The sequence below is a fragment of the Macaca thibetana genome, chromosome 2 (assembly GCF_024542745.1).
Source record: "Macaca thibetana thibetana isolate TM-01 chromosome 2, ASM2454274v1, whole genome shotgun sequence".
Classification (NCBI taxonomy): domain Eukaryota; kingdom Metazoa; phylum Chordata; class Mammalia; order Primates; family Cercopithecidae; genus Macaca; species Macaca thibetana.
In genome coordinates this window covers 158,800,943-158,824,935 of record NC_065579.1, presented here as the reverse complement: position 1 = coordinate 158,824,935, position 23,993 = coordinate 158,800,943, and the positions used below count along the sequence as shown (strand labels likewise).

General features: G+C 39.1%; 1 protein-coding gene across 1 annotated transcript in view; it reads left to right on the top strand.

Annotated features, from left to right (window-relative positions):
- The window catches only part of GAP43 (growth associated protein 43), a 97,981-nt gene that overhangs the window by 56,302 nt on the left and 17,686 nt on the right, over positions 1-23,993 (top strand). The window lies entirely within an intron of this gene.

Below are 23,993 nucleotides of genomic sequence, written 5' to 3'. Positions count from 1 at the left end.
CTTACTACCAACCTGTTTGTTATGGGAGGATGTCATTTGTATTTTGATCTTTGAGGTTGGTTGATTATTGTCATTGTTTTAAATTCTCCAAGTATGTCCCCCTCGCCCTACTTTGCCACTCTGCCTGCCCGGCTCTTTATGTGCCTTGAACCAAAACATTTCAGTGCACCTCTGATAATGATTCCTTTAGAGGGAGAGGAGGATTTAAAACATCTGTGGGACACCGCCCCATTCAGCCATGAGTAGAGAACTTTCAAGCCCCCTTTAATGATTATGTCCCTGGGGTCTCCTGCCGAGCAGTGCCACTGTGCTCACTGGCTCTCAGTGAAGGAATTCTCTGTTATGTCTCCTCTTCTCCATGGTAGCCTATTGATTTTCCCCAACAGAGGACTCTACTGTGGTCATATTCAGTGATGTGGTACTACCAAGGTAACCTATCTAGAAGGCTATCAATCAGTGATATTGATTGGGTGACTGCCACAGGGTCCTTGACTGATGCTAGTTGGAAGTGGAGTTCTGAGTGACTTCATATGTTCTGCATGTTGATCTTGGCTGCATTGTATTTTCATGGTCTCAGTACATCTTGCAAATTGATGCCATCAGTAATGATCAAGAAAAGAGGGAGGAATTTCCTTTTGCCATTCCCTGAATAGAAAAATTAGCTTAGTGTCTCCCTACCTCTCTTCCTCCTCTTTTTTATCCTTCCTTCCTCCCTCCTTCCTTCCCATTCTCTCTCCTTTTATTCTATTCTTCCTTTCTTTTTCCCTTCTCTTTATGTTAACTTTCTTCTGTGCTAGGTATTCGGGTCACCAAGATGAGTAAGATATGATCCTTTGGCCTCATGCAGTGGCTCATGCCTGTAATCCTAGCACTTTGGGAGACCGAGGCAGGAGGACTTGAGTCCAGGAGTTTGAGACCAGCCTGGGCAACAGAAGGAGACCCCATCTCTACAGATGATAGAAAAAATTAGCAGAGTGTGGTGGTGTAGTCCAAGCTACTCTGGAGGCTAAGGCAGGAAGATCACCAGAGCCCAGGAGATCAAGGCTGCAGTGAGCCATGACTGTGTGCCACTGCACTCCAACCTGGGTGACAGAGTGAGACCCTGTCTCAGAAAAACCAAAACAAAACAAAAACAAGATATAGTCTTTTGACCTTAATGAATTCTTACTTGATAGTGGGGGTAGTGTGAAATTCAGGGAATGACATTGAAAACAATCATATTTATAATCTCAATTAAATTCTGCAATTGGTATGGGGTATTCTCTCTACCAATGCACTTTGGACAAAATATGAATGAAGCAGTGCTTCAGGGGCCAAGATGCAGTCTACTACTTACTATAAAAATGTTTTATAGAATGTGTGTACTGATACTCAAATGATTAACGAAGAGAATGGAAGCAAAATTTATAATTTCTAGAATGATAATTATTTGTAAGAAAATGAGATACCCAGCTCATATTTCTGGATTAAAAATTATTTATGTTTCCCAGAACAATAGTTTCCCTAAGGTCCAAGGTAACCATCTATTTTTCAGCTTTCCAAAAGATAGGTCCACTTCTACCAAGCTGTGTGTTAGATGTGAGACTTTCCAAGGATATTTACACTTATTTGGCAGGGTGCTTCATGAGCAGTTTTGATTTGAAATGTGGTTTCAACCACTTCCTGAATTTATACACAGCTCACAAAGAATGAAAATTTTGGTTGTGGAAGTCCATAAATGCTGTTTATAAAACATGGCACCCTGTCAGATACTCAGTGGTATACCTCTTAAATACTGTTGATTATTAAGCTTTCATGGAGCACTTTCATATTGCTAGAGTAATCATTTTTATTGGCTTTTCTTGACAACAGCCCAATGTCATTTGATAACATTTTTCTTTCTATTTTTATATTCCAAGAATAGGGACAAAGTAAGTGGGTATTCTGGCCACACATACAGCCAGTGACAAAACAAGGGTCAAACTGATAGAACTCTAAATCCTCACCTTCACTGTAGCCCTACAGTTCTTTCTATTAAGGTGTTATGCTTTATCTCAGTTTCTTCATTTTCTTTTTTTCTTAGCTGTTGTGATGATCTGATGCTATTGGGAAATACCAACAAGGACCTTACTAGGACATTCTCTGTCCTACCTGCCCTGTAATATAATAAGGGTAAAAGATCTTTGAACTGAAATAAAGAGACCAGGGTTCTAGTCTCAATATTTCTACCAACAAGATGAGAGATTTTAGGAGAGTTATTGCTTCTCTGGACCTCATTTGTGTCATCCTCAGGAAAAGGGACTACGATAGTTGGTTTTTAAGGTTTTCTTTCAAGAGTTAAAATTTAAAAGTCTAATAATAGGTGGCACTTAATGAGCATTTATTAACTGCCAGGTACTGTGCTGAGTGCTATGTGGGGATTGTTCCATTTAATCATCATAACCACTCTGTGGTAGTAACGTAATAGTGTAATTTTCCCTTTCCTTTTTACAAGGAGAAATCTTAGCTTTAGAGAGACTATGGCACTTAATCATTGTTGACAGCTAGCAATGTTGAACTAGAAGCCTAACCCTGAGAGTCTGAGAGGTCACATGCTGAATGCTGACACTTATCCAAGTGATATTCTGGAAGAAACAAAGAGAAGAGAAATGTCTAAGGACCCCAGCAATGTGTTATAATATAAGAACATCTCTCTTCTTTGGATAATTGGATACTCCAGACTCTTGTCTGGGAATTATTAGGGATAGCATTTACAGATGGGTATCTAGTAACTACCAAAATTCCTGATCATAATTCCCTCACAGCCCTATCACCCCAGAATTATTGGGGATATTAAACTAGTTCTGAGTCTTAGATTCTTATTTCAAAAAACACTCCAAGGACTGTTTTATTAGACCTGAGAGAGCTATAAAGATCAGTTGAAATTGATTGTTCCTAACAGGTATATTACTGACTCCATCAAATACATCAGTTATTCCAGGAGGATCTGAAAATTAAAAATTGAAATTTTAATATCTTAATCAGATGAAAGTCATTTTATTTATTGTAGGCAATTGCTACCCTAAGTTTAGCTTATCAGAATTAGTATCATTTTTATATTCTTGTTTAGGTCTACCCCCCTTTGCAAGAGCATTTCCAAAGGATCTGGTACCTTTATAACTAAAATATTAAAGAATTTAATAGAAGAGACAAATTAGAGAGCAATCATTAACTTTTTTTTTTTTTTTTTTTTTTTTTTTTTTTTTGAGACAGAGTCTCCCTCTGTTGCCTAGGCTGGAGTACAGTGGCACGATCTTGGCTCACTGTAACCTCTGCCTCCTGGGTTCTAGTGATTCTCCGGTCTCAGCCTCCCTAGTAGCTGGGATTATAGGTGCCCGCCACCATGCCCGGCTAATTTTTGTATTTTTAGTAGAGATGGGATTTCGCCATATTGGCCAGGCTGGTCTCTAACTCCTGACCTCAGGTGATCTGCCTGCCTAGGCCTCGCTGGGATTACAGGTGTGAGCCACTGCGCCTGGCCCTTTCATTAACTCTTTAGTTAAAAAGAGTAAGTAGAAAAAAGACAAGATGAAGGAATGTGTTACAGAGTCACAGAACTCAAATTATTGAGGCCATTCCTTCATTCTTTCATAGCTTATATTAAATTGTTACTATCACCTCATAAAAGAAGCTGAAAAACAGAAAGACATGTTCCTCCCCCAGTTTTAAAGTTGTGAAACTATATTTGGAACTAAAAATTAATATTTCTTAAAATATAGACTATTATTCAGATATTAATACACATTCATAAAATATTGTTCATTTTTCTCTGCATACATGTGCGCGCGCACACACACACACACACACACACGACAATCTTGCAATGGTAGACCAGGGAGGCATCTCTGAAGTGGGGGATATAGGGCTTCTTAGCCAACCATCCTCACTTTTCCATAGTCCTTTATTTTCTTAACTATTAGATAATGGGCTTAAGGGATGGGGTTGATAGTAGAGAGGTTTAGATAGAGGGGCAAAGAATCTAGGAAGAGTCAATTCTAAGAAAGTTTGTTATTAGACTAGAGACCCAGAAGACAGCAAGAATATCTCAGTAGAGGTTTGTAACCCCATCTTACACTTGAGATTGAATATAAAGAGTTGAAAATGATGTTTTCTGATATGACTGGACTCCTGATTTATAATCCTCCTAACCCTGTCTCTGGATGGAAAACTCTAGCTGTAATAGCTACAGTGGCTATAGCCTATAGACAGCCATCATTTGCTATCAGCAGTTTCACTTCCGTCTTACACTTAATTCAATATCAGTGTATTTCTATATGCTTTTATTTCATTAAAGTAATTAAACAGCTTCAAGGTTTAATAAAACCTTGGATGCTTATGTAGAGCAATGGATACATCTGATAGACATCTGATAAGCTTTTTAAAATTTCGTCAGTAGACTGTCATTAAAACATAAAGTATTATATAGACAAGCTAATACAAGCCTCTTCCAATTCTTCTTTTTTTTTTTTAACTCTACATTCACAGTAGTTGGATCTTTGACGATTAGTGAAATTGGCTAACAGGCCTAAGTGTGTGAATTGGGCTATCAAATGTCCTGAGAAAAGGTAGTATGGAAGATATACAAGTTAGATGTGATTACTCAGCAATCCTCACACTAATTTGTAATCTCCAAATCACAAATTAGAGGATTATGAGAATTAAAATATTTCAGGTTGATCATCTCACACCCCTCTACTTGGAAGGGAAATTGTAGTTCTTAACATATCTTCAGGGGAAGAAAGTATTCTAGGAAGGTTTTTTGCCTTTCTTTGTAAATCATACTCAACATAAATGTTCTATCCTGGTGGCACATACACGTGAAATAACTTTTGAAGGCTACCCTGTTTTATTTTGTTTTTCCAGTATGAGTTAGTAGAATCTTTTGGAATTTAGAATAGAAACAAGAAGCCATTTACCTAAAATGATCCCTCCTTACTGGGGCATGATGAATGTGTGTGTCTCTCAGATAAAGTGGAGATGAACATTTCTGTAGCCTTGGAAAAAATGTTCTCTTCTATGGTGTGTGACAAAGTGAAGAATATAATTTAGGTATGTTTAAGCACTGTCTCCATGCCTGTAGTATACCCTTCTGCCAATTTCCAGGCACTTATGTATACGCTCACATTCAATGTGTAGGGAAAGGGCTGCCCAAGAATTTAGACTGTAGGGAAAATCTGGAAGAATGGTAAGTTCCACATTTTCGTCACCCTTCAGGCCGAAAAGAAGTAGAGAATGGCTCCAGGAACACCCCTCGTCTCTCTGAGGGTGTGTGGGAAGAGTAATGGTCCTTTCTCGGCTGGTCATGTAATCAGGGTATGTTTGTGAACCTACAGTGGGTTGGGGAGAGCTAGGAGTTGGGACTAAAGTTATCTAAGATGAAATTTATAGTGCCTAAAAATTAAAACCCTGGTTTGGCTAATTAGGGGAACGTTATCCAGGAAGAGTTCTTGGTGTAGAGGTTGCCTCAGCTGAATCTTAAAGGATACATCCAATGAAAAGGGATATCGTTTATTTAAAAACTTCAGAAACCACCTTTCATTCAAATTAACACACACATATAAATAAATTGATTCAGGTCATAATTTTGCAGCAGCTTTTTAACCTTCAGTGGAAAAAGTAGCTTCATGTCTGTGTTGTTATTGCATTTCCTGTTGTTTATTATTGCATTATGACAATAATTTGAATGAATAATATTATGCCGTAGAGAAAATCGTAAACTGACCCAGGAAAATGAATACAGAAGCTCACTGGAAAGTTCCATTGTTACTCAGGCCCATGTCATCCCTGAGGTTGCCAGAATTCAAACCATTTAGGGCTTCATAGACCAGTGTGAGCGTTTTGCATTATATTCAGAAACATATTGAGAACTAGAGGAAGTCAAGGCTGCTTCCTACTGAAAGCAGGTGATTAATTTCACTCCAGCCACATGAATGACCTGTGGGTGGCCCTTGCCAGTGTGTGACAGGAACACCCAGGGAAGAAATGATCTGCCAGGTTCCTTGGCTTCTTTTCCTCATCTGACACAATTAAGTAATCTTTGCAAGGTGTGTAAGAGTCTACTGAACCTGCTGTTGCTCCACTATAGGGTGAATTGTTAATGTGTTCCCAACCAACAGTGCTGGGACACAGACCAGTAAACAGGCTTTCCCACTCCTTAGTGCAAACGTAATTTGTGTACAGCCTGTGGGCTATTCAGATTACAGACCATGAGGGATATTGCCGTGGGAGGCTGAAAGGATTCTTCCCCACACAAAAACTGCAACTTAAAGTCACCCTCATGTATCTGGTAAAAAGACAGAAAGTGCCCCACTTTGTGAAATTCTATTCCAGTTTAAAGGGCTAAGAAAGCACAGAGTTCAGTAATGTGGTTTCAGCATTCTCCCCATTGGTGTAATCAAATCCTTTTAGAAGGAAAACTAGTGGTGGAAGATTTTTTATTTCCTCCTTCCTCTTCTTTTGATACTGTGGTTTAATTATAATAGATTCATAAGAGAACCTGGCCCCTATGGGAAGATATGTTAGTTTTATTTTTCTTGCCATCAAGGTGTAAACCATTCATTATGATTTTATCAGATATCTGCAGCAGCGTGCTGGTAAACTGGCTCTCCAAAAAATAAAAGAAAACTCTAAAAGCTTTGATTTGTAGTTTTTGCCAATTTCTATGGTATAAATACTCCCATCCTAGCTGATTTCAGGCTACCAATGTGTTATTTCCAAATAAGCAGTTAGCAAGAGGTGCTAGTATCTTGCTCTCAGCAGCCAATGTTAGTCAGCTCCAGCAAACCCCAAATAATTATATTTTAGCAATTTGATTAATTTTATTTTGATAATTCTAAAATACTAGGAATAGTAATTATCAACTTCCAAATAATGTATCAGTATAAAAGCATATAAATATCCATTTGTAAAACCACATAGTTATGTACATATATATGTGATCACATGAGAAGTATTTTCAACATTCAGTCTTTTCTGTTGAGCATTGTACATTTGTTAAAGGTTAAGGAAAAAAAGTAAAGTTTAGAATTGGTATTTTTATATTCAATTAGAAAAACAATTGCTACTGAAGGAATTCGTACATTGTCCTCAAAATTTGATCTGAGCTGTATCTTTTTAATGCATTGAAAGGCTTTTTATCTTTTTTAAAGGAAAGTGCATAATTTATTACATTTATGAGGTTATAATAAAATGGATACTTAGGAACTTTAAACATGAGTTAAAAGTAATCATCAGATATAAAATTCTCAAATCTTGGAACCCAAAATATTAAATTTTAGAATTTTCTTACAACCTCTTTCTCATGATTAACATAGTTTGAAAATTATTATGTTCTTTCATGAGAAAAGAAGGAAAATTTAAAAATAGACATGTTGATGGAGGCAATAGTTCTTCTCAGCTGGTTTCTCAGAGATGATTTCAGGGTTCAGATTGATTTACAACCATTTCACATTTAATGCAGAGGAAGAATTGACTATTTCCTTCCCTCATACTAATGTTTAGTGAGAAAGATGCTTTTAGTGCTAGGAGGAACATTGTGAAACAATGCCTTCACAGAGGTAGAATCAGATGAATGAGTAACTGCTGAAGGCAGACATTTTCAAAATTGTTAGCCTAGGCACTCTTTGCTCAAATGAGTTTAAAATATATACACTAAACCCCAAAGGAGAGCTGCTTTGGTTGAGAATGATAGGGGAAAGTGGAGATGACTGAAAATGCCCAGAAATCCCTATTTTTTTTTTTTTTTGCATCTGTCCCTACCCTCTAAGTGGATCATTTCTGAGCCCTGAAGTACAGTTTGAAAAATGCACATTTAAGAAATTTCTCAGCTACTTATTGTCTACATGTGGACAGAAACAAAATAGTCAGTGCCAGTCGATCTCATTTACTGTACTGTAAGCTGATCTTTACAATGAGTATGGATAACTGCACCCATATTGATGATATAGTAGATTCCGTGTATTACTTATAAGGTCAACAGAAAATTGATTCATATTACAGTCCTATTTTTTAGTTGCAGATAGGACTGGTCTTAGGTAACTTCTAACCATGGTTTTAGGTAACTAAGCACTGTTCCATTTAATTTTAGTTCCATTGGTATTAAAACCATGCAGAATTTGTTCTCTAAATGATATTTTACAGATAGTAGTCCCAAAGAAAATTTATTTTCTAGAATCCTCAATCAGTGAACTTTGAGCTGTGTTGCTGGAGCCTGGAGTTCCATGGAGCAGCATCTCAGCAGTAGTTTCTGGGAATTTGGGTTGTTTTGCAGAGGCCAGGTTAACAAGGATTGGGGTCCTATCTCACAAGCCCCTACACCTCTACCAAACTATTTCTTGATCTTGGTTAAACTTTGATTTGACATTCTAACTAATAATAATTAAAAATCACTGTTTTAAGCTTAAGGCCAAATTCAAGAGGTCTTCAATCTTGGCAAGATTAAAACTCAACATAATTCAAAACTCATCTTTTCAGGCAGGCACCCACTCTGTATTTAGCTTGAATTGTTTATTTTATAAACAGATACTGCTCAAATTCTAAAATTTGACTTGTAGTATAAATCATCAACAAGTGGAATTTGAATGACTCACCCAGGGTTACTAACCAAATTATTTTATTATTTATTTATTTATTTTTGAGATGGAGTCTCACTCTATCACCCAGACTGGAGTGCAGTGGCGCAATCTTGGCTCACCGCAACCTCCGCCTCCCGGGTTCAACCGATTCTCCTGCCTCAGCCTTCCGAGTAGCTGGGATTACAGGAATGTGCCACCATGCCTGGCTAATTTTTTGGATTTTTGGTAGAGACGGGGTTTCGCCATGTTGGTTTCACCAGGTCTCAAACTCCTGGCCTCAAGTGATCCACCCTCCTCGGCCTCCCAAAGTGCTGGGATTATAGGCATAAGCCACTGCACCTGGCCCCAAATTATTAAAATTATTATATCCATGGGTACTGGGTCTTTAACTTAAAAAATAGGCTAATAATGCAGTAATACTTTTTAGTTCTACTCCAGTGTGCAACATAATTGTATAAATAATGCATTCCTTCTGATGGGATACAGCTTAAAAAATTCTATCTATACAATTTTGAAATACCCACAAAAATAAAATTTCTAGAAGGTTAAAGGCCAAAATCAGTCTCAAAAATTCTAAAAAATCTGTTGCCTTTCTTTCTCCCACTCCTTAGCCCTGGTGGACGATAGCTGTTGGTGCCTCTGTTGAAGCAAGTGCCCCAAAGGGAAACATGCATGGGCAATGGGGCCAATTCTTATTTAACTCCACGGACTGACATCCTCAATGCCTCTTCAGCGATTAACATCACAAGTGACACAACTCAACTGGGTAAAAGGGATAGGTCCCATGATGCCATGCTCACTGTAGGCTTAGGGTTTGAGGGGACTACTTGAAAAACCACTCATACAAAGCTATGAATTTATACCTGTCCATATCAAAGCCCCACATAAAACCTCCCAATGCTTGCCTGCTTTTTGCAACCTGAATACAATCTAACTTATTTCTACAGCCTAGGAGGCCTCATGTGATCTCATGTGTTAGCTTTCTGATCAGATGTCCTTCTACTCTGCCCTTCTTCCCCATTCTCTAGCCCTAATAGCTTTCTTAAGGTCTCTTGAATGCATACAGCTTACTCCTGTCCCAGGGCCTTTGCACTTGCTTTCTCCCTTGAGCTTCCCATGGTCATCTCTTAGCCCTTGCCTCTTGGCATTCAGGTCTCCATTTGAATGTCCCTTACTCAGAGAAGACTTCCCTGATCATTTGGTCAGAACAGCACTACCCCTACCAGTGCCAACAGTTATATCACATTACCCAATTTATTTTCTCCATGGCATTCTTAGTGCCTAAGATGACTGTGTTTATCTGTGTTGTCCTCAGTTTCTCTCCCTCTCAGTAGACTTTTCATTTCTTGAAGGCTGCATGGTAGCCCCAGTGCTCAGAATAGAGCACAGCACATAGAAGGCTCTCAATAGACATCCACTGACTGGCCAATAATATGGATTGCACCTATGGAGAGATTTCTTTTCATAAACAGCTTGAAAAGGAAAGAACCATTTAATTTTTAAAATTTGAAGTCCCACAAGAAAAGCTAAGAGTTTTTCAGGCAAGTGTCCATTTTTATTACTTGCAGCCCAGTTCTTTGGAATTTTATACATCAGCAACTTCTTTTCCATGACCCATTTCTAAATATTTCCCAGGCACCCAGACACTCTGAGTTTGAATGAGCGTATTTGATTCAGAAGGAAAATTGGTCAGAATGTGAAAAAGGAAGATGGGCCCTTAGGAGGAACAAGGTGGGGATGTGGATAGAAATTCTTCATTTCCTATAGAGAAAAGGGAGAATAAGAGGGAAGAATAATGGGATAGAAAATGGAGAAAAAAAATGGGAGGAAAAAAAGCAGAAGGGGACCAGAAATCGATCAGGGGAGGCAGAAAGAATAAGCAAGGGGAAAGTGGAGAAAGAATAGAGGGTAGAAAAGAGAAAGAAGGGGTAATAGGCGAGAAAGCAAGAGGCGTGGAAGAAACAGGACTAGAAGGGCGCTGAACAGCAGGGGAAGGCACTGATTGAGCTGAGTACCAAGAGGTGGCCATGGTTTTCTTGTAGCTCTGTTTCTGACAAGCTCTCTGGCCATGGCCAAGGCCAATTTACCTTCCTTGCTGGTAAAAGAAGATGGTTTTACAGGATCTTCCAGCACTAGCGCTCTCTGTTCTTGGCTTCACAAACAGCAGGCCCTAAAGGGTTCCTTGGCAAATGGATTTTCTGTCTTTGAGCAGATCTAAGTGGCAGATGGGGCACAGCTCCCCTAGGAGAGACCCCCTCCACCCCCTGCCCATCATTGTCTGAGCCCTTCTGCAGCTTCAGTCCCTAGCCAGCGCTGCCTCAACAAACCAGGAGATGTTGTCTCTGCTTGCTTCCAGAGAGGAAAAGAAAATGTCACGATTTTAAATGTAGGCCTATTTCGATGCGAAGTTTCAGATTACAAGGCATGTTTCAGAAACATCTTTAACTTTGAACACCTCATAGAGAAACAGTCTTGGAAGTGGACAGTTCTGAGTTCAACCCCAGCTTCCTCACTGCATGGTTTTAATTATTTGTATAACCTTCAATGTCTTCATCTATAAGATGGAGATTAAAATGTTACCCTTAAACAGTTGTGGTGAGGATTTAATGAGGTAACATATTTAAAGAATCAGGTATAGAGTAGGTCCTCAATTAATATCATTTTGCCTTAGTTTTTTTCTGATAATCTGAAATAATCACTTCTCATCTTCATACTCTCCTCTGCCCATATGAAGATCCTCTGGGCAACTCTTAAAATTGAAGATGGTAAAAGCATGGATAATCTGTCATCTTCCGAACAGGTAGAATAGTGGAAGGAAGTATTTTATCCAGCAAATAAAGAGAACAATGGTTTCTTCGTGACCCAAAGTAAAGTACTTCAAAGTATTATTTTGTATTCAAAGTAATACAAAAGACAAATGTATTATCCAATGGATACTGTAACAATAGACAAAATTGCAACAACCATGAATTTAGCCAAGTCTCTTGCTTGGAGGCCTGCAGTGCAGGAAAAATATTAGAGATGTCTTGGAATCAGACCTATCTATGTTTGAATCAAAGGTCCAGTCCCTAACCAGCTCTATGCCATTAACTCAACATCAGCTTTGTCATTGTGTCATATCTTCATTGCTGAACTTGGTGGTTGTCAGTATTAAATAGATCATGCATAAAAAGTGTCTATTATGGTATTTTATTGAACACATAGTAAGTGCCTAATAGAAAGTCACCATTGTTCCTGTTCCTTTCAGCTGAAGTTATTGGGAAACTTTTTTTTCTTTGGTACTACACTTGGTTTTATGAAGGAAATTAATGTGCAAATAGGACATGATTTATGGCCAGCAAGAGAGACACATAATGATTTGCAGTCTCCTCTGGGAGTCAGAGACTATTCTATTTGGCCTACCTTGTAGCTCAGCAACATTACCAAGTTCTTACCTTATCAGTAATGATTGAGCCTGGAAGTCAGCCAAGGCCACCAGGTAGTGATGTTGGGTTTAATTTGGGCTTCATGTAATTGGTCCCTCAGAAACTGCAATCTAGGGATTCAATAGAAAACGTTGGGATACCTTAAGGGAAATAGCTAACACACTCTTTCCAGGTAGATACCAGCTATAACTTGTCACATCTTGGATTTCAATCCTACAGTCTTAGACCTAAAAGGAAACTTAAAAATTGCCTAAGCCTGGGAACTGGATGGGCTTCAGGAGGGTTCTTTAATCTCCTAAGATTATTTGCAAAATATTATACTGTGTGTGCATATGGATGATATTCTTGGCGAAATGACCTTGTCTTTCGTCAGATACTTTACTGGGACCACTGCACAAAAATATGATCCACTATGCTCGAACAACCTCCAGGAGAAGTTGTGTGTGCCTGTGTTCTAATGAACAATGAAGCATGTTCTGGGATTCAGTTGCATGATCTGGCCATAGTCCCACAATGGGTTAACATCAGAATAGAGGAGATAAATAAACCCAGATGTCTCAAGGACTGTATTCTACTGTCATTCAATTAATTTGTACTTATTAATACGTATAAATTCCACACAGGCATTGTGAGGGATGTAGATTATAAAAGTGAATATCTGTTGTCATGAAAGTTACAGTCTGGATGGGGAGAAAAGTAAGGCTCTTAAAAGAAAACAAACAAAAAAGACTCCGAACCAGTACAGAACAAAGTAAGTTTGTGAGTGCTTGCAAACTGCAGTCTGTAGTTGTGGCAAAGGAACTCAGAGGCTACGATAGTGGGTAGGGTCTGAAGAAAAGAAGTGAGCATTATGATGAAGCATTGGTGAGGATACCAGCGGTAGTAGTTTGTGCCAGTGAGGAGAAGGTAGGGCATGTTGGACCTTGAAGTGGTCAGAAGTTTTCAGTCTTGGTCCAACAGCAAATAGAAGGTGGTTAAAGTTTTTACTTCACCATATTGTTTTTGCTCCCAGAATGACCCTGATGTCTCTATGAAGCGTACACAAAGCACAGTGCACCCTTAATGAATTCAGTTCAAAGACTATTAATATTATTTCAGCTTATTTGTTAAAATGACTTTATCTACTTCTAGACTGAGTTTTTGGTCATATATGAAGGACCAAAAAATCAAAATTGATGTAGGATTAACTTCAAAATAGGACCCAATCACAATAGTTGTTCCTGTTGCACTGCTATGCAGTTTGCCTGAGGTCATTTGTTTCCGGAGAGTGATGCCTGACGCGCCTGCCTTCCACTCAGCCTCCACAGCTGGGAACAGAATTACACTGGTGCCCTCTGCTGGGATGAAATGGGAAGCTCATCAGGAAACAATGGTGTCCTCGTCTTTTCAACGTAGAGACCGAGGTGGAGATTCTGGGTCCACCGCAGCCTCCAGGCTGGATTCATTTAGTGTTCTCTCCAGGCCTCCCTGTCAGGTGTCTTCTTTGCATCATGCCTGAATTTATTAACCAAAAGGAGTAATTGGGCTTTTATTGTAAGAAGGTTGTCAGCTAATTTTTAAAAGTAGTCCAAGAAAATGCCACCCACTTTCCTCCCGCGGTTTGAGAGCTGGGCCCTGCTTTCAACACACGCAGCGACTCATCTCGGGTGGTGGCTTGGCCGTCTTGCTACAGAGCAATACATAGTAGGAGCCACGGGAGAATCTGGGGCCATTTAAAAAATCCTGTTGAATTATTATTATTATTATTTTAATGGTGAGGAAAGCACATTGATATTCATTGCTGATTTTCTTGGCTCAAATAAACAGCATTAATGCTATGGTGTTAAATTCGATTTAGAGTGTCTATTCTGGTGTGCCTTTGGTACCCTGCTCAGCTGATTTTTCTGCTAGAGGTGAAAAAACATTCAGTTGTTATTAAGAAAGGGGTTGGGGAGTGCTAAGAAGGAAACCAAACGAGAGAAGAGTTGTGAATTCTCATGTGTGCAAATTGGTAGTGAACTTCTAAAATAAAATGGTGGGGGCTGGGGCGGGGCAGGGGAGAGGATGGATTGAGACGATCCTTTCCAACTCCTCACTTTTATTTTATTTTATTTTGTTTAGGATCAATAATATGGACATGAAGGTCTGCCTTTGGTTTCCATAACAACCTGGCTTATTGAAAGACTGCAGGCTCCACGAATCCCCAATTATCAGCCTTCCAGGGCTTATTAATGGAGCTGAGCATCCCAGTGAGGCAGGCAGCTCATTGTTGGCACGTGCCCGGTGGGCTGGCGGAGGGTGGAGGAGATGGGAAGAGGAGATGTGTGGTGAGACAGCAGCCATTTGTCCCCCTGTCACTTGCAGGGGGGCGGGGGGAGCAGTCATTCAGGAGGCTGTGAGAGCGTCTCTTGAAGCCCTGAGTGGCTGCGGCTGCTGTTACAGGCAGCTTAGAAATCGAAGCAAAGCTTGTTTTTCCAGCTCCACCCCAAAGCCATCTATCTGGAATAAATCCATATGAATATATCACACACCCTGTATGTTTATTGAGCTTCTATAATTAATCGGGGCTTCCTCACAAAGACAATGGTGACTCTATATTTCTAATATTAACTCAAGCCTTAATTAAAATGTGAAGCCAACCTAATGCATATTTGATAGCTTTGAATTACTCAGTCTTTGGTTTGGCTTCACTTATTAGGCCCTCACCATAGAATAATCACAATAGCAACAATAATACCGATGATGATCAAAATACAGATAACATTTACTTATCTCATGCCAGGCTTTCTGCTAAAAGCTCCACATGGAGTTTCTTGTTTAAGCTTCACAATGATCCTGTGATGAGGGGTATCACTGCTCCTTTTTTACAAATGAGGAAACAGAAGCAAGAGAACTTAAATGACTTATCTTAGGCCACGGGGCTAGTGAGTATATCAGAGTCTCATTTCTGCTCCCTTTATGTAATTATTTTTTATTATTCAACATGGGTATCCTCAAGATAGAAAAGGAACAGCACATTTACAGTAAATTTTGTGCTATCCGATGTTAACTGGGGAATGAAACATTCTGGTTTATCAAATATTTTGATTAATAATTGCTATCCATGTCATGATTGGATTTCCAATGGGAAAGATCTGGGATATAATAAAACATACACAACATTAGAAGTATAGTAATCACAGACATAAAATGCTTCAGGATCATTATAAAAACGTGAATTTTTATTGTAGTGCAGAAGTGTTCGTTGATAAAGACTTCTGTTTGACAAAATGCCAGTTGAACTGTTTTTATAGCATGGAAATATCAGTGCCTTAACACTTTTGAATATTGTAGATTTCAAAGTGCTTTACATAAACTACCACAGAAGTTCAATGTGATCAGAAAAGAAAAATTTTAGGATCTTTCAGAGTTAAAGAATATTAGTGCTTGAAAAACCTTCAATGCATTAAATACTCTGGATCCTTAGACTATGCTTTGTAAAACTGGAACCTTAGACTAACTGGAAAATGGAATGTGACACACCCTTGAGGTGGTTCAATGCAAGTCTGTCATAAAGCACTGTTAAAATAGACCAACATTTCCAGAAGTTTCATCACAGTTTCTCAAATAACGTTTTTTATTATTTTAGTCTCCAGAAGTGAAAATAGAACTTGTTTCCAAGGACCCCCAACTTTTTAAGAATTAAGAGAAGTGACAATATGGATTGCTTTATTTAATACTTAGCGAGCATATAATCTAAGCATTTTACGTGTGTCATCCATACACAGCAACCCTATGAGGTAAGTACACCCCAGTTTATAGATGGAGAACTCAACGTACAGAGAACACATAACATGCCTGAGGTATCACATTTGGGAAACACATTCAAACTCAGGCAGTCTAGCTCCTGAGTCCGTGTTCTCAACCGGAGTTGTCTATACTCCCTCCAATTTATTTCTTCCTATTCTGCTTTTAATCCACAACAATCACATCTACCTCCTACCCACTTCCCCCACTCCCCATCCAGTGAAACAACTTTAGCCAAACTCACATATGACCTCCACATTGCCAAAACCTAATGGCCAATTCTAAGGCCTCATCTTTGACCTAATAACAGCATCACATAGTTGATCACTTTCCACTCTTTGAAACACTTTCATGACTGCTTTTCCAGGATTTTACCTATTCTGATTATTTTTGCCAACCCACTGGCTAATCCCGTTCAGTTTCCTGATTTCCTTCCTTTTTTATTTCCCTGATTTCTAAATGTTGAGTTACCCCACAGCTTAGGTCTTGGATGTCCTCTCCTCTTCTCTCTTCTACATTCTCTTTTTTTTCATTTACATTTATGTCTTTGGTGATCTCCCCGAGCCCATGGGTTTAAATACTGTCTACTATGTGATAAGCCCCAGTCTCCCATCTATAGCCCAGACCTCTCTCCCCACTTGAGACAACTGCTTACTCTAAATCTCAACTTGTATATCTAATCGATACCTCAAACTGAATCCTTGAAAACCAAACTTCTGTCTTTTTTCTCTGAACTTACTCCTTCTCCAGTCTTTCCCATCTCAGGAAATGACAAGTCCATCATTTCCTGATACTTAGGCCATATGTCTTAAAATTATTCCTTAATTTTCCCTTGACAACATTAAATCTATGAGCAAGTCTTATTGACTCCACCTTCAACGTATATCCAGAATCTCAGCACATCTCACTTTTTCTAGCACCCATCTCACTTCAGTAAAAGTCAAGTCCTTAAAGTGGCCTCAAAGCTCCGTGTCCAGGTCAGCACTTGGATTTCCTCTCCTGTTACTCTCCATTTTTTGGTCTTTTCTAGCAATACTGATTTCCTTGCTGCTGCCCCCCACCCCCACCCCAACAAACAGGTATGCTCATGTCTAGGGAATTTGCAACTTACTGTTCCCTCTGCCTCAAAACCTCCCTACTCTAGAAATTTGTAGAGTTCACCCTCTAACCATCTTCAGCTATCTGTTCAGATATCACCTTCTCAAAGCAACTTTCTCTTTGTTTAATATTGTCACCCCACCCTTATCCCAGCATTTGCCCTTCTCTTTCCCAATGTTATTTTCAGGATTTTTTTTTGTTTGTTGGTTGGTTTTCGTTTTTTTTTTTTTTTTAGACAAAGTCTCACCCTTGTTGCCCAGGCTAGAGTGTAGTGGTGCAATCTCAGCTCACTGCAACCTCCACCTCCTGGGTTCAAGTGATTCTCCTGCCTCAGCCTCCTGAGTAGCTGGGACTACAGGCACCCACCACACCCAGCTAATTTTTGTATTTTTAGTGGAGACGGGGTTCCACCATATTTGTCACGATGGTCTCGAACTCCCGACCTCAAGTGATCCACCCACCTCAGCCTCCCAAAGTGCTGGGGTTACAGTCGTGAGCCACCACACCCAGTCAATTTTGTTATTTTCATAGCGCTTACTGCCGTCTAATATATTATACATTACATTTATTTATTTATAATAATAATATAAGCTTCATGAAGACAGGGTATTTTTGGTTTTATTATTATTTCCTACATTATGGTATTCTCAGCAACTAGAACAAGCAGTAAATGCTCAATAAATATCAATTCTTTCGATGAGTGAAGATACCAAGCACATGTATTAGGCAGTTCTGAAGGAACTTCCTCTCCACCACCTAAGCACATGTTTCCTCACCTTCCTTTGTCCCTGTACATTCTTTGGTGACTCATAGAGTTCTTACATGTAATGCCATCCTCCTAATGACTGGAAGATGGTGGTTGCTGGACAGCAACTATAACTAGGTTGTGTCTGTGGCATCAGGGCACCAGCTCCTTGTTGTATCCTCACTGCTTCACAAGCCCTCCCTACACGGAGTCCAGGCCACAGGGAGGAAATTGTTTTATCTTTCAGTGCAAAGGATATATCTCTAAAAGCAGAGAACCATTTTAGCAAATTCAAAACCACTGGGAATTCTGCCCAGACTGGAAATAGATGGCAAAACACACTTTTGCTTAGCAGTGAGCTGCCTTTCTTTTATGTTGAATCATCAAATCAAAATCGTAGAAACTTTAATGTCTAACAAAGAGTCTCTGGCAGATTAAAATTTTCCACATATAAATTATAGTTAACTCAGCATTTACCTATTAGTAACCCTTTTTTAGTATGCTAAATTTGCTTACATATTGATTATAATTCAATGTGATTGGAAGGTTTTTCCATACTGGAGCATTTCTTCAAAGGAACCACTGCATAAAAATTCACAGAATATGTGTGTGTGTGTGTGTGTGTGTGTGTGTGTGTATAAAATCAGTTCTGATGGTCATGATCGGAGTCCGAGGATTAAGTCCCATATCATCCATTAGCTTTGCACAATTAGAAAATAGTTTTCTGACTCAGATTACTCCAGTAAAACGGTCTTCTCTTAGATTCTAACTGTAGTTGGTAAGAATAAAGGCAGAAGACTGTGAGACAAACAAATTTAGTTCGTATAGCTGTAGACAATCTTTGGTGAGAAAAGACTGCTTCTTATGTCTTTGGGGCTATGTTTGTATGTGGTGGAATTTAGAAAGTGGAGTGGAAAAGTGTGGGTAGAGGGAGGAAATGAACACATAATTAGGTGACGAGAGAGGTGAGGGTGTGGGAGTGTCTGTGCTACCTGAAAAATCCCAATCCCAAAGGAAAGTGGGAAGGGACCAGGGTGACAGCAAGCAACTATAAAACTTTAAAATCTACGGACCAGAACCCCTGATAATAGGAATCTGTTTGTAAGTAAGAGAACAAAATAAGTTTGTACACATAATGACTTGGCCCTGAACTGGTAATCCTTCATGTCTTGCTCATAGCCTCAACATTCGCACCACCATCCTCCATTGTTGGAACAGCTGCCCAACCCTTACCTATGACAAGAGAAAATGGGAGGAGCAGGAAGGCAGGACACCTTAGGCATAAAAGGCTGCGTTTCATCTTTACTGCTGAGTCCTTGTAAAAGTGGCAGCCATTCTCATGGATTGGAAATCCCTGCTCCTGATCTTAGGTGGACAATTGTTGATTGTGTCTGTCTACTGTGGAAAGATTTGGTTTACTGAGGAAGTACTTTGGCATTGGCAGGAGGTTGATGAGAATACAATCATTCTACCTCCGCTATTCATCTTCAGCATGCTGCATCCTGACACCTGCTGAGTAAGACAGATTTGTACCTTGTCACCACATGTGTGATGTGCATGTGAGAAACAGTAACAGGGTTAATGCCACTCTCTCACAAAGAGAATTTTGTTTTTACTTGTTCTCTCCCATATTGCTCTAATACCCGCTGTGCCATCACTCCCAACCTTCCTTCCTCTTCCCGTACCACTATGCGCCCACCCAGATCTCCTGAGAGTCGTTACTACTCAGCCCATCAGCCAAAGTTAGTGGGTTTCCATGGTAACCAGGCAGCTGGTGTCTAGACACTCTGAGAGATGCCTTGCAATTGAGCTGCAAATCTAGTTTCTATCAAACACCCCCTCTCTTCCCTCCTCCTCTTTCCTCCCATTTCCTTTTTATTTACAGCAGGCATTAATGCCAACACTGGATGGAGTTTCCTTTTGACAGGCCATTAAAGGAAGGAGGGGATGAGAGAGAGGGTGAAAACCCCCAACTTACTGTCTTGTCATATCAGTGCAGTGAGAAGACAACCGAGGTGACAGACTCTGATCTGGTTTGCTCTTTCTCCTTTAAGAAGGATTTTATTTAATTAAAATATTTTAAATTAGGAAACAGTGCCACTAGTCCATTGGGAGTCATATGCATCTTTAAGAGCCAGTAAAAGCATTTTCAGGATAGAGCTTGAGCTGATGGCACTGGGTTGAGGTAAAATTTTTTTCACTGTGTCTGGGCAATCAATGTAATTTCTCTTTCTATGATGCTCAGGGGAATTACATGCCTGTAGTATTACTAGATGGGAAACTATGCAATGGGATACAGGCAAGTATAAGAAAGGGCCTTAAATGACACCTCAGATCTGGAAAAGTCAAGTTTAACTGTTCCTTATTTGTCTCAAGAAAGAGAAAAGCAGCCTCCGACAGCCAGGAGCTGTCCTGGAGCTCACAAGTTAGCCTTAGTGTTCTCCTGTTAATATAAACAATTTTGCAGAACGCCAGCATCAGACAAGGGCACTTTGTGTGATGGATCAGGACAAAACAAGACCACCATAGTAATCATGTCTGAACGCAGACTAAATATGCACATTGTCCAAACCATAAAATGTCTGAATATTTCCTCAGCCTGGCCAATATGAATAATGATGCTTACTTTATTCCTGCCTCTTCCTAGATGATATTTATTGAGATGCCTAAAAATAAAATTACTCCTGTTATGTGACAGCATTCCAATCCAGAGCAAAGTTCTTTTTCCCTAAAACCACCTCCAAATCACCTAACACCTGCCCAAATAAAGCCCTTTCTAATCCCTTCTTGTGAGACACCTCATGATTCTCCATGGCATAGAGTCTTCCTAGCTGTAACATGTAAATAAGCCCACCTTTGCTCAACTCTATATGTGTTCCTTTCAGTCTTGGCTATAAGTGGTTGATGCTCCATAGAATTTCTCTCTGTATTATTATGTACACTGAAGTTAACTTCAGTGAAAAGGTCTTTTTCTCATTTTCTTCCACATCTAAATATTTTCTATACCATCTTTACCCCAAATTTATTGCTACACCTTCCTGAATTCACTAATTCTCCCTCTGAAATCTCATGAAAACCTAACACAGAAGACAAAATTAACTCTATTTTTTCTATCTCTAATATTTTCCCATTTTTGATCTCAATAATTACACAGGATGCCTCAGGGCACAGGTGAGTTTATAATTATCTTTACTACTCATTGAGAAATTTATTACCTGAATTAGCAGTGATGACAAGGACATGTAGATCAGACTGACGGCAGACATCAAACATGACCCAGTCAAATGACAGTAAGACTATGACAAAATGTTTAAATTTAGTACACTTTTCCTTAAATCCCAAAGAAAGTTATGTTCCCTGTTTCAGACTCAAGGGTGTCAGATAATTTGTTGGGGGAGCAACCATCTCCTCTCCCTTTCATATTATGATCTGTCGGCTTTAGGTGACTATTTTAGCTACCACTATCCACAACAGAGAAGAAGTTTGGAAGAAGTCCACCTTGGGAACAGAATGACATGTTAAGATATGACTCTACTTGTTCTGATATTAGTATCTTCTCTGCCACCCCCTGAAATGCCAGTTTGGTGTACTGTTATATATCCTCTCGGCCCCTCTGTAAGATCACTCACCACTCACCATCTCTTTCAGGTGAGTTCTTTACCTGGCTTTGGAATCAGTATCATTGTTATTCCTGGGGTAGGATCATTTAAAGAGCCCTACACACAATTGGCTCAACACCAAGTCAAATGGTACACACCAATAATTGGTTTCTTACTTGGGAACAGTTCCATTAACTAGACTTCTGCTTGGTTTACATTACCTATATTCCTATCTTATCTCTTTTAGATTCTGGTTTCTCCAAGACTAAGGCCTAGCCTTATTCTCATCCATTCTCTTGGAGATGGTAATCTTGTTCTTGGACCTGTAATTAGGAGGCTCTATTGTTGGCTGATAGATTTCCCCAAATGTCCATGGTTGATTTACATTGGACTTTTTTAGTTGCTGTGTTCTACCAACCTCCAATGTATGTTGACTACTTCTGCTGTTGACCTTCTATTTTACTATTTCCCATAATCATAAACCTCAGACATTCCCCACCCCACACCTGTCCTTCCTCCCATTGGCTATTACTGGTTCCATGCCCAAATTGTAGCAGTATTGCTAGACTCAATTCTCTTTGAGTCTGATATATTTAACATCAATTGTATTAGTGCAGTTCTTATTTTTAAATCTTTTCTTTCCATTTCTTGGCCTCAGTTAGAGAGATGTGCCTCTGACAAAGAAGAATCAACAGATATAGGTGCATTTGGGAGAGAGGGTTTTAAATTTGGACCACTGAGAGAATGTTAAGGCCAATCTGGTTACATTTGTAGTGATAATAGTCAGGTGATGTCTCAAATAAAGATACAGGATTGGAGCCAGGAGTGGAGTCAAGATTGTACATAAATATTCGGAAGTAGAATTTAGAATTTGATGGGTATGAGATAAGGAGTTAAGATTTCATGATAAAGAAAGTAATATGCTTACAGTGATGTTTAAGGATTAATGATAAGACAGTGGTAATATAAATCAGGTGGTTACCTGGATAGAGGTCAGGATTGAAGTCATTAGAGGGAATGAGTTTTCTGGTACAGAGTCTACAAGGATAATGTAGACTTGAATCTTGCATTGCGGTCATGTTAGGGGACAGAAAGAAAAAAACTAGACCCAGAATGGCAAAAGAAAATCTAGAAAACAGCAGAAATAAATCCAGAATATAGTGCTCATTGAAGTTAAGAAAAAGGAATATTTTAAGAAGGTGTCAAAGCCAAAATGCACCAACAGTTAAGGAGATGATTTTACTTAATCTTTTGCAAGAGACTCCAAGTCTCAAGATCATGTCTTGGCAGGGTGGTTTTCCATTAGACTTTTATAGGAAGGAGTAGACAAGTTATAGGTGAGGTGATTTTGTGTTGTTTTGCGATCAGGGGAAGTCCAGTCAACTAAACAGGATTTGTTTCTCTCTGTGTGTAGCTCATTTCAAAGGAAAAAGCAATTCTAATCTCAGCTAAACATCCATGAGACAAAGAATGGAAAGTTAGAGTATCTGTATCTATTTTTGTCATCAGGTTCAGGCAAAAGGGGAAAGGTCTATATTTGCACTTGTTACAGGTAAAGAAGGGGGTCATCCTTGAGTCTTACAGGAGTCCTGAGAAAGAGCTGAGGCAAGTCGTATGGAGAAGAGTGTTCTTCAAGGTTAACCATTTCCTGGAGTACAAAACGATGTGGGAGATTTAAGAAAGCAAAAGGCTAAGGGACTTTCCTAATTGTTGCTGTTTTCTGGAGTACAGTGCTCAGGTAAAGGTCAACAGTCAAAATAAAGAGTACTTAAAGAAAGATAAAGAATAATGGTAAATGAGCAAAGGCCTTAGGATTGGGAATATATGTATTTATGAAATCAAGGAGAACACTTATTAAAAACAGTAAAGCTAAAATTCAGTTCACAGAGAAATAAGGAAGGAGAGGTGAGGAAAAGATGGCACAATTCCAGTTTATTATTTAGTGAAGTTTGATGATTGAAGAGGAAAATAAGATGTTTGTAACTTTATGAGGAAAGAGGCTATTTTTGCCTTTTTGAAGGGCTATCATGTTCAAGAGAATATATTTGAGATATATTTGTTCTGTGTTATTCCAGACGACATAACCCCATAGAAACTTAGAGGGAGTAGATTTCAGCTGCGTATCTGAATAATTTACAGAAGAGCTGGAATGCCTGTTAAAGCAGAGGCTGTCCATCTGCCTGGGGTATCATAGGGGATTCCTGCATTAGGTGGGGAAATGCTAGAGGATCTCCACAACCTCTTTCTACTCTGAAGTTTCTGTACGTATTCTGATGGCTTTCAAATAAATAGGATTTTGAAATAAGGTAGATAATAGGAGGCAGTTTCTAGATGTACAGTATGTCTTGGAAAATGGCTTTATTGGAGAGGGAATAAACATTGGGTTGAGAAAAGTGAAGGATGATTTTTCAAATGGCTGTATTATATGATAGGCAGAGCGTGCATGACTCTATAGTGCTATCCTCTAAAAACACGGACTCTCCATGACTCTTTGTTCTTTAACTGTTTATTGTTTCAGTGTTCCCAAATAGTCAAATCTATAACATTCTTTGCCACTACAAATAAGTAAAGAGCTTGGAGATCTTTGACTAAAGAATGAAAAATCAGTACAAATACTAATATCACTTTTTCAATATAGTTCAGGTTGTGTTCCAGTGAGTGCTATTGATTCCTAAAGTGATTTTTTACTCAAAAGCAGCGCCATAATTTGACAGGCCCCAGGAAGCCAAGGCACACAATGACTGCAAAATGAATTGTCCCAGTAAGAGAT